Below are 8,205 nucleotides of genomic sequence, written 5' to 3' on the forward strand. Positions count from 1 at the left end.
CCAGCCCCCTCCCCCCCAGCAGCTGGTCCTGTTTGTTTTCCCAGCTCAGTTGCTCTCAGAGCTTCCTGAAGGATGGAGGCACAGGTGGCTCTGTTTGTCAGCTCAGCACCCTCACCCCCACCTCCTCCCCATCCACAGCCTCAGCCTTTGGGCATGGAGGGGGAAGTTAGGGGAAGAAACCCATGTGCCCATATCTACACCTCCAAAAGGGCTCAAGACCTCGTAGGGGTCTCATCCCCCTCAAAGAACTCCCATCACCAGCCTCTCCAGTCCATCTCATATGGAGACTTTTGCTCCCATAGAGAAATCTTTAGGACCACCCTCCCCATGGTTCTACCAAAACACAAATCCCACAAGGTACCTTAAGATCCCACGGAGAAACCCTAGGACTCAGTCCTGTGTCATTAGGACCTGAGAACCTCAGATGCCACTCAGACCCCTATCCCATACAAGGACATACAGACCTGATAAAGAAACCCTCAACCTGATCCTGAGCTCCCGCCCAGGCCTCTATCCCATATAAAAGCCCTAAGAATGCCCAGAGACATCTCCCTCACATAGAGCCCCCATCCCTGAACGGTCCTACTTCTCAGTGCTGCTGGGCACCTTAGAAGCACCCAGTGGCCAACGTCTTCTCCTTAAGTTGGCCTGCTCCCACACCTTACCCCTCATTTCACTGGGAAATCAGCCAGGGCTTTGGTACCGAAGATGCAAATTCTGTGAATGGCGCCCTCCCCCCCGCGGGTCCCATCACCAGCCTCTCCTTTGCAGCCCTGCTCCTCCCTGCCCTGCCCCCACCCCAGGTCTGGAGCCAGGAACAGGCAGATGAGCACCCTCCCTGGGGCTGTGAGGTCTGGTCTCCTGGGAGACAGAGATAACTGAGTGAGAGATCAGCTCAGTTCAGGCAGGGTCCGACAGCTGGCCCAGAAGAGGGGGGTCCTTGCGGGGGTGGGAGCCCCACCCACACAACCGTTGTCCTTCCCCGCTAGAAACAGAGCCCCTGTCTCTGCCCCTCGGTGGGGACGCGGAGCTGGCGGCCATCCAGGGAGATGGGAGGCAGCCCTCACCACCACCCACTCAAAGACACAAAGCCATGGGGCTCACCCAGGGCAGCAGGGAGANCCAGCCCCCTCCCCCCCAGCAGCTGGTCCTGTTTGTTTTCCCAGCTCAGTTGCTCTCAGAGCTTCCTGAAGGATGGAGGCACAGGTGGCTCTGTTTGTCAGCTCAGCACCCTCACCCCCACCTCCTCCCCATCCACAGCCTCAGCCTTTGGGCATGGAGGGGGAAGTTAGGGGAAGAAACCCATGTGCCCATATCTACACCTCCAAAAGGGCTCAAGACCTCGTAGGGGTCTCATCCCCCTCAAAGAACTCCCATCACCAGCCTCTCCAGTCCATCTCATATGGAGACTTTTGCTCCCATAGAGAAATCTTTAGGACCACCCTCCCCATGGTTCTACCAAAACACAAATCCCACAAGGTACCTTAAGATCCCACGGAGAAACCCTAGGACTCAGTCCTGTGTCATTAGGACCTGAGAACCTCAGATGCCACTCAGACCCCTATCCCATACAAGGACATACAGACCTGATAAAGAAACCCTCAACCTGATCCTGAGCTCCCGCCCAGGCCTCTATCCCATATAAAAGCCCTAAGAATGCCCAGAGACATCTCCCTCACATAGAGCCCCCATCCCTGAACGGTCCTACTTCTCAGTGCTGCTGGGCACCTTAGAAGCACCCAGTGGCCAACGTCTTCTCCTTAAGTTGGCCTGCTCCCACACCTTACCCCTCATTTCACTGGGAAATCAGCCAGGGCTTTGGTACCGAAGATGCAAATTCTGTGAATGGCGCCCTCCCCCCCGCGGGTCCCATCACCAGCCTCTCCTTTGCAGCCCTGCTCCTCCCTGCCCTGCCCCCACCCCAGGTCTGGAGCCAGGAACAGGCAGATGAGCACCCTCCCTGGGGCTGTGAGGTCTGGTCTCCTGGGAGACAGAGATAACTGAGTGAGAGATCAGCTCAGTTCAGGCAGGGTCCGACAGCTGGCCCAGAAGAGGGGGGTCCTTGCGGGGGTGGGAGCCCCACCCACACAACCGTTGTCCTTCCCCGCTAGAAACAGAGCCCCTGTCTCTGCCCCTCGGTGGGGACGCGGAGCTGGCGGCCATCCAGGGAGATGGGAGGCAGCCCTCACCACCACCCACTCAAAGACACAAAGCCATGGGGCTCACCCAGGGCAGCAGGGAGAAGGCGCGCACGCACACGCATTCACGCAGTTCCAGGCACACAGATTGCACACGCATCACAGGTGAGCCCTCTCCCAGGATTCTATAGACTCCCAAATTCACACTCATTTATGGGCAGACACTTGCTCACTCGTTCCTCAAACATTTAATAAAATGTGCTGGGGGCTGGAGTCACACAGGAGTATGCCCTTGTGACTTACACTTGCACCTATCCCATTCCAAGGTCACCAGTCACCGAGAGGAGGAGAGAAGGCCGCTCAGTCACCTGTCCATGATCAGACAGACACTGGAGGGTTAAGAGTGCTTTGGAGTCTTGCACCGCTGCCTGGGTTCCAGTCCAAGCTCCACTGCTTAGAAGTGGCACTCTACTCCTCAGTTTTTCCCTCTGTAAAATGGGAACAATGTTCTTAAAAGCTGTTGTGAAGATTTAAGAGCATGTAAAAACAGAACTGGCCTGCAGTATGTACCCAATAAATGTTAGCTATTACTGCCACTGTGGTTGTGGTTTTGACTGGCTTTGCTGCATGGTTTCCCCCTGCTCCCCACACCCCCGGGCCTGGCTGGGATGGAGGCTGGAGTCAGGGCAGCGAGCATAGCTCTGGGATCTGCATGCCCTTTCCCACGCTGGCCTTGAGGAAGCCAGCCTAGCCCTCAGGATGGGGAGACTTCCTGCCTCACCGCATTCAAGCCACTCCGCTCCTGATCTCAGTCTGGGAAGGCTGGGAGGGTCAGAGGGGGTATCTCAATTTCCTGTCCTCTGCCCTTCTGGAAAATGCACTTGGGAGTGGAACTGGAGACCTGACTTCCTGTCTGGGCTCTTCTGGCTCCATATGTGCCCTTGGGCAGGTCGCTCTCTCTCTTGAGGCCCCAATTTTGTACTAACTGCTGATCTTGGAGGGGCCTCCCCACCCTGACTGCTGTGATCCTGTGATGCCTCAGGAAGGCTCCCTCCCCTCCCCTCTCCCCCCACCAAGCCAGAGTGAGGGGGCAAGTTGCCAAGGTCGCCATGGGGACTAATCTCTAAGAAGGTCAGTGAGGCTCTGGTCCTGCCTTGGCCGGATGGGGATTAGCACCTGGTTATGACCACCCCCCCCAACTGGTGCCTCCACTCCCAGGTCCCCTGACTCTCACGGAGACCCTGGGCGGAGGCTCCAAGGCTGGGCCACAACCAGGAGGTAGGTAGAGGGTAGGTCAGCTGCCGAAGCTGTCTCCACAGCTGTGGCCAAGAGAGAAAAGGGCAGAGATGGGGTCAGACTCATGCCCCTTGCTGCTCAGTGTCCAGCGGGGCCTGAGCCTTGCTTCTCTTCATCTTTTTTCCTTCAATGGGGAGAGATGGGTCTCCCAAGAGAGGGGTATCAGCCCTACCCCCAGCCCTGGCTGTAGAAGCCAGCTTTCTCTCTCCTCTCTTGGGGGTAATTTCCCCCAGTGTGGGGATGAAGGCTGTTTTCACTTGGTGGACCCCTACCTCCACACACACCATGCCTTCCACCTCTGGTACCCTGACCTTTGACCTGGCATCTTCGCATCTCTCCATCTCTGGGAATTGCATATCTCTGGTTATGTCCGGTTGCCTCTTTCCTTCTTCTCTGGTTTCTCTTTGGTTGTCTCTGCCGTCTCCCTAGCTCTGGCTTTCATGGGGAATGGGGGAGGGCTGCAGCCTTTCCAGGTCCTGAGATCTCCCCTGGGCCTCCCATCCCTCTGCTCTTCGTCCTCTGTCTGTCCTTCTGCCCTGCTTGTGTTTTCCACTCCCCTTCTCCCCTCCCCATTTTTCCTCCGTGCTCTCCCAGTCCTGAGGCTGCCCGCACTCCAATGGCTCAGTCCCTGTTTCTGCTTCCTCCACTACCTGTCCCTTCCCCCGACCAGGGTGCTGACAGGGATGACAGGAAGCAGGCTCTGGCTGGGAGCAGGAAGGGGGAGGGGGAAGGGGGCCGCTCGAACACCAGCTGCTGAGCACCCCCCCCCACCCAAGCCCCGCACCTGCAGGCCAGCCTGGCGCCTGGAGTCTCCGCCCCTGGCCAGGCAGGGAGGAGGGACCTGGACGAGAGGCCCGATCCCAGGCCTCGGTCAGGAAATGTGGGACTTGGGGATAGGGGGTGGAGGTCTGGGGAAATTAGGCCCTGGGGTTGGGGGGAAGGTAGTGGCTCTCAGTCACTAGGGCAGCCCACAGGTGGCCTCATTCTTCCCAACTCCCCCGCCCCCAAACCACCAAATGACAATGTGTGGAAGGAGGTCATTTCAGGGGGAGAGCTCTTCATTGTGCAACCCCAAGATGTGAAATCCAAGCCAGAGGTGGGAAGCTCTAGCCCCCTTCCACGATTAGGGAGAGGAAGACGAAGCCCTCACAGACACAGGGAAGATGTGCTGGGGCCAGGCCTGGCCTCTGACAGGCAAATCATTCAGTGCCAGGCAAGGAGCAGAGGGCTGGGCCCAGGACAGAAGCCTGGCCAGGGAGGGCAGGATGGGGGCTGCACACACCCCAGGCTGAGGACCCGTAGATGCCTCCCTCCCCAGGGCTGCTGCAGTCCGCCCACTCCCAGAACTGCCTGGAATATGTCAGAGCCATCTCATCCCCTCTCCCTCCCTTTCTCTGCACAGAGGACTCAGCAGATCCCATGGGGTCTGCAGGTAGTTGGATGGGGATGATGGGGGGCTGTGGGGGGCAGCCAGGGGACAGGTAGAAGGAACAAGCCAGCACCTCCAGGAACATCCAAAATGGAGCTGGAAGGGACCAGTGACACTGACCCTCGCTTTCTCTCTCCCCCCAGGGGGCTACCTCTGCCTGGGTGTATGGTGGTATTCCTTACTCTAAGGGGAACCTGGGGCTCCTTACTGCTGAGGCTGCCCTCCACTTAACGACCTACAACTAGCCCTGTCTCTGGGGCTAGACCAGCATCACCACCAATTTTGGGGAGGAGGAAAGGAGGACACCTGGAGTCAAAGGACAGAGACTCAGCTAAGCGCTCAGACTGACTTCAGGCTGTGTGTGGAAGCCTCAGTTCTAGACTCTGCAGGCAGGAGGCCAGGGTCTAGGGTAATCTGCACCCCTCCCCCATGTCAGATCTTAGCACTTTGAATCACCACAGAAGGGGGGCCAGTCTGTCTCAGGTTTGGGTTGTGGCTAATGACCCATGGTCTCCTGCCTAAGAAGAGGGCCATTCAGACTCCCCCCTCCCCAGGCTGCATGAAACAGGCGGCGTTGGGATTATGGAGTTTAGGAAACATGGTGGTGAGCTGTGGTCCCTGGGGACCCCATGTTTGTCCTTTTCAACCAGTCTGTCTCACACATGGGAAGACTGAGAGGGGCCAGGGAGATGGCAGGGAGTGACCCCTCGGGATGTCCGCTCCAAACGCATCTGGAGGCTCACACTTCATCGGGCTCTAGCTCCCCCAACCCAGATCTTCCACACCTCACAGCTCCTGCTCCAACCCCTTGAGCGCCTCCAACTTCCCAGGTCAGGTGGCTCAGAATTATTGCCAGAAGCCCAGAAACCAGGATTTGGGGACCAGTATGGCCCTGGCAGCAGGCCAGACCGGTCCCTCTCACTGGGCAAAGAAGAAAACCCGGGGAGAGGCTGGGAAATGACTTGCCCAAGGCCACAGAAGTCGCTGGGACAGAGCGGGACTAGAAGCTGGGTTTCTACCTCCAGAAGGGCTCCTGTTCCTGCCACGGCCCCCTTATGCCACCCGGTGGAGCCTGCTCGGCGGGCCCAAATCACCCGGAATCAAGCCGGGCAGCCCTGGAGTTGCGGACAGGACAAGGCAGGGCGGGCGGGGCCGGATGGGAGCCGGATCTCCCCTGGGAGCGGCGCGCAGCCTCTCCGACCCGTATGACGGCGGCGGCGGCGGCAGGTGCCTGCGTGGCGGTCGGGCCCGGCCCCCGGGCGGGTGCTGAGAGGCCACCCCTGCCTCACGCGAGCCGAACGAACAAAACGCTCAGGTCCGGTTTGTGCGAGGGGCTCGTCGCGGGGCGGGAGCGGAGGGCCGGGGGCCTGGCTGTGGCCCTGGGTGATCTCCTGGTCCTGGTCTTCCGCGAGCGCAGTGCCACACAGCGCGCCGCTGGCCACCACCCTCACCTGCGCGCATCTGCGGCTGACACGTCGCCGGCCGAGGCGGCCACCGCAGGTGCGCACCTGGCCCGCCCCTCCCTTCCTCCCTCCCTGGCCACCCTTCACTTGGCTTGGTCCCCAGCCCACTCCCCCGAGCTTGTGCGGGAGCCTGGGCTCAGCGCTCTCTTATACGGCCGGTTCAGTCCCCGCCCCTACACACACGCGCGCGCGCGCACACACACACACACACACACACACTCTCACACCTGTCCGGGCGCCCGTTTGCTTGGAGCAAATATTGACTCAGAGGAGGCGGAGCGCCCCCACCCCCTCCCCGCCCCCGCCTGGGCTCTGGGGCCGGAGCTCTTCCGAGGCCTTGGCCGCGGGGGTGGAGTGGGGGGGTGTCGGGGACCTGGGCGCCTCTGGAACAACACCAGATGTCACTTTTCCACCCACCTGCCTGGAGGGGGGGAGGAGCAGAGGACAGAGGCTGCCGGGAGGAGGTTAGAGGGAGCGGGAGATGGGTATCCTAGGGAAGGAGGAACATCACCTGGGCTGGGGATTCAGATTCACGATGGGAGTCGTTTACTAGGGCCTGTGGCCCGCTGTCTAGCTGTGACCTCCACCCGCGTCCCAGCGTCTAGCTCTTAGCCCTCCGCGACGTGCCTCCGTTTCCCTTCCTTCTTAACCTCTTAGCACAGTCCCGGGAGCCCGACAGATGCTGAGAAAAGACTGGCGATGGAGAGACCGAGCCTCGGAGCAGGCGCAACGGGGAAAGGGGAGGGGTGGTCCCCTCGCCCTGCAGCCACCTGCTGCGCCGATTAGGCCCGGAGCTCAGTGCCTGTCCACCCGGCAATGCCGGGGCAAAGGCCAGTTAGGCCCCGCCCGAAGCGCCCTCCACTGGCCAAACCCGTCCGGCGCCCGGCAGCAAGCGGCCGGAACTGTGGCCCGGCGGCGCCGTGGAGTGGAGAAAAGCAACCTCCCAGCACCCAAGGCGGCCACGAGTCGCTGCAGTCCACCTCGGCCGCTCCAACCATCTGTCCCTCCCAGAGCGCGCTCGAGAATTCCTCCTGCGTCGGGGAAATAAAGTGGAGGCAGACACAGAAGGCTAGATGCTTTAGTGGCGGGGCTGTGGAGAGGGGGCCCTGAGGGCAACAAGTCGGAGGGGCTGGGCCGTGACATCCTCTAAGAGTCGGTAGGGGGCGGCAGCGCCAGGCGGGGCACTTCGGCATGTGGCAGCCCGAGAGGCGCCGCCGAAAGCAAGTCGGGAGTCTCAATCCTGGAAGACAGAAAGCCCCAGAGAGAGGTTGGAGAGAGGCTTCGGGGGGGCGGAAGGGGGCGGGGGAGGACGCGGGTGTCAGCACCGCCATCCACCTCGCGCGCGTTCTCCGCGGGCCTCTTCCGTGCTGTACACTGTGTGCCCTGGGCTCTATCGACGTGGGTTCTCATTCCACCCCTCGCCCTCCCAGCACTTATAAGGCATCATTGTTCCAATTTTACAGACGCTCAAATTGTGGCTTCAAGGGACCAAGTTGCCAAACAGGATCCAAACCCAGGCAATTGTAGGTCCCATCTCAGGGCCAGGTTTGGGGAGAGGTATCAAGCTGTGAGAGGGTGCCCACGGGACTGGGTGGGGCCTAAGGAATCCCAACACAGACAGGAAGGGCCACAGAACAGCCCCAGACAAAGGCCCTCCAGGAAGAGGTGGCATTTCTATCCTGGCTCTGGAAACCCATTGAACTACCCCCTGAAAGTGGTGTGCTAGAAAATGTTCACAGCCGGGTCTTGGAGGGAAAAACGGGATGTCCCTGGACGCTAAGCTGGGGAGAGCCTTGATCCGGACAGAGGCTGGCCCCAGGGCACCACTGCCTCCTGGGATCCTTCTGCACACACCTGCCCTGCGGACCCTCATCTGGGT

This window comes from Ailuropoda melanoleuca, chromosome 2 (genome assembly GCF_002007445.2).
Source record: "Ailuropoda melanoleuca isolate Jingjing chromosome 2, ASM200744v2, whole genome shotgun sequence".
Classification (NCBI taxonomy): domain Eukaryota; kingdom Metazoa; phylum Chordata; class Mammalia; order Carnivora; family Ursidae; genus Ailuropoda; species Ailuropoda melanoleuca.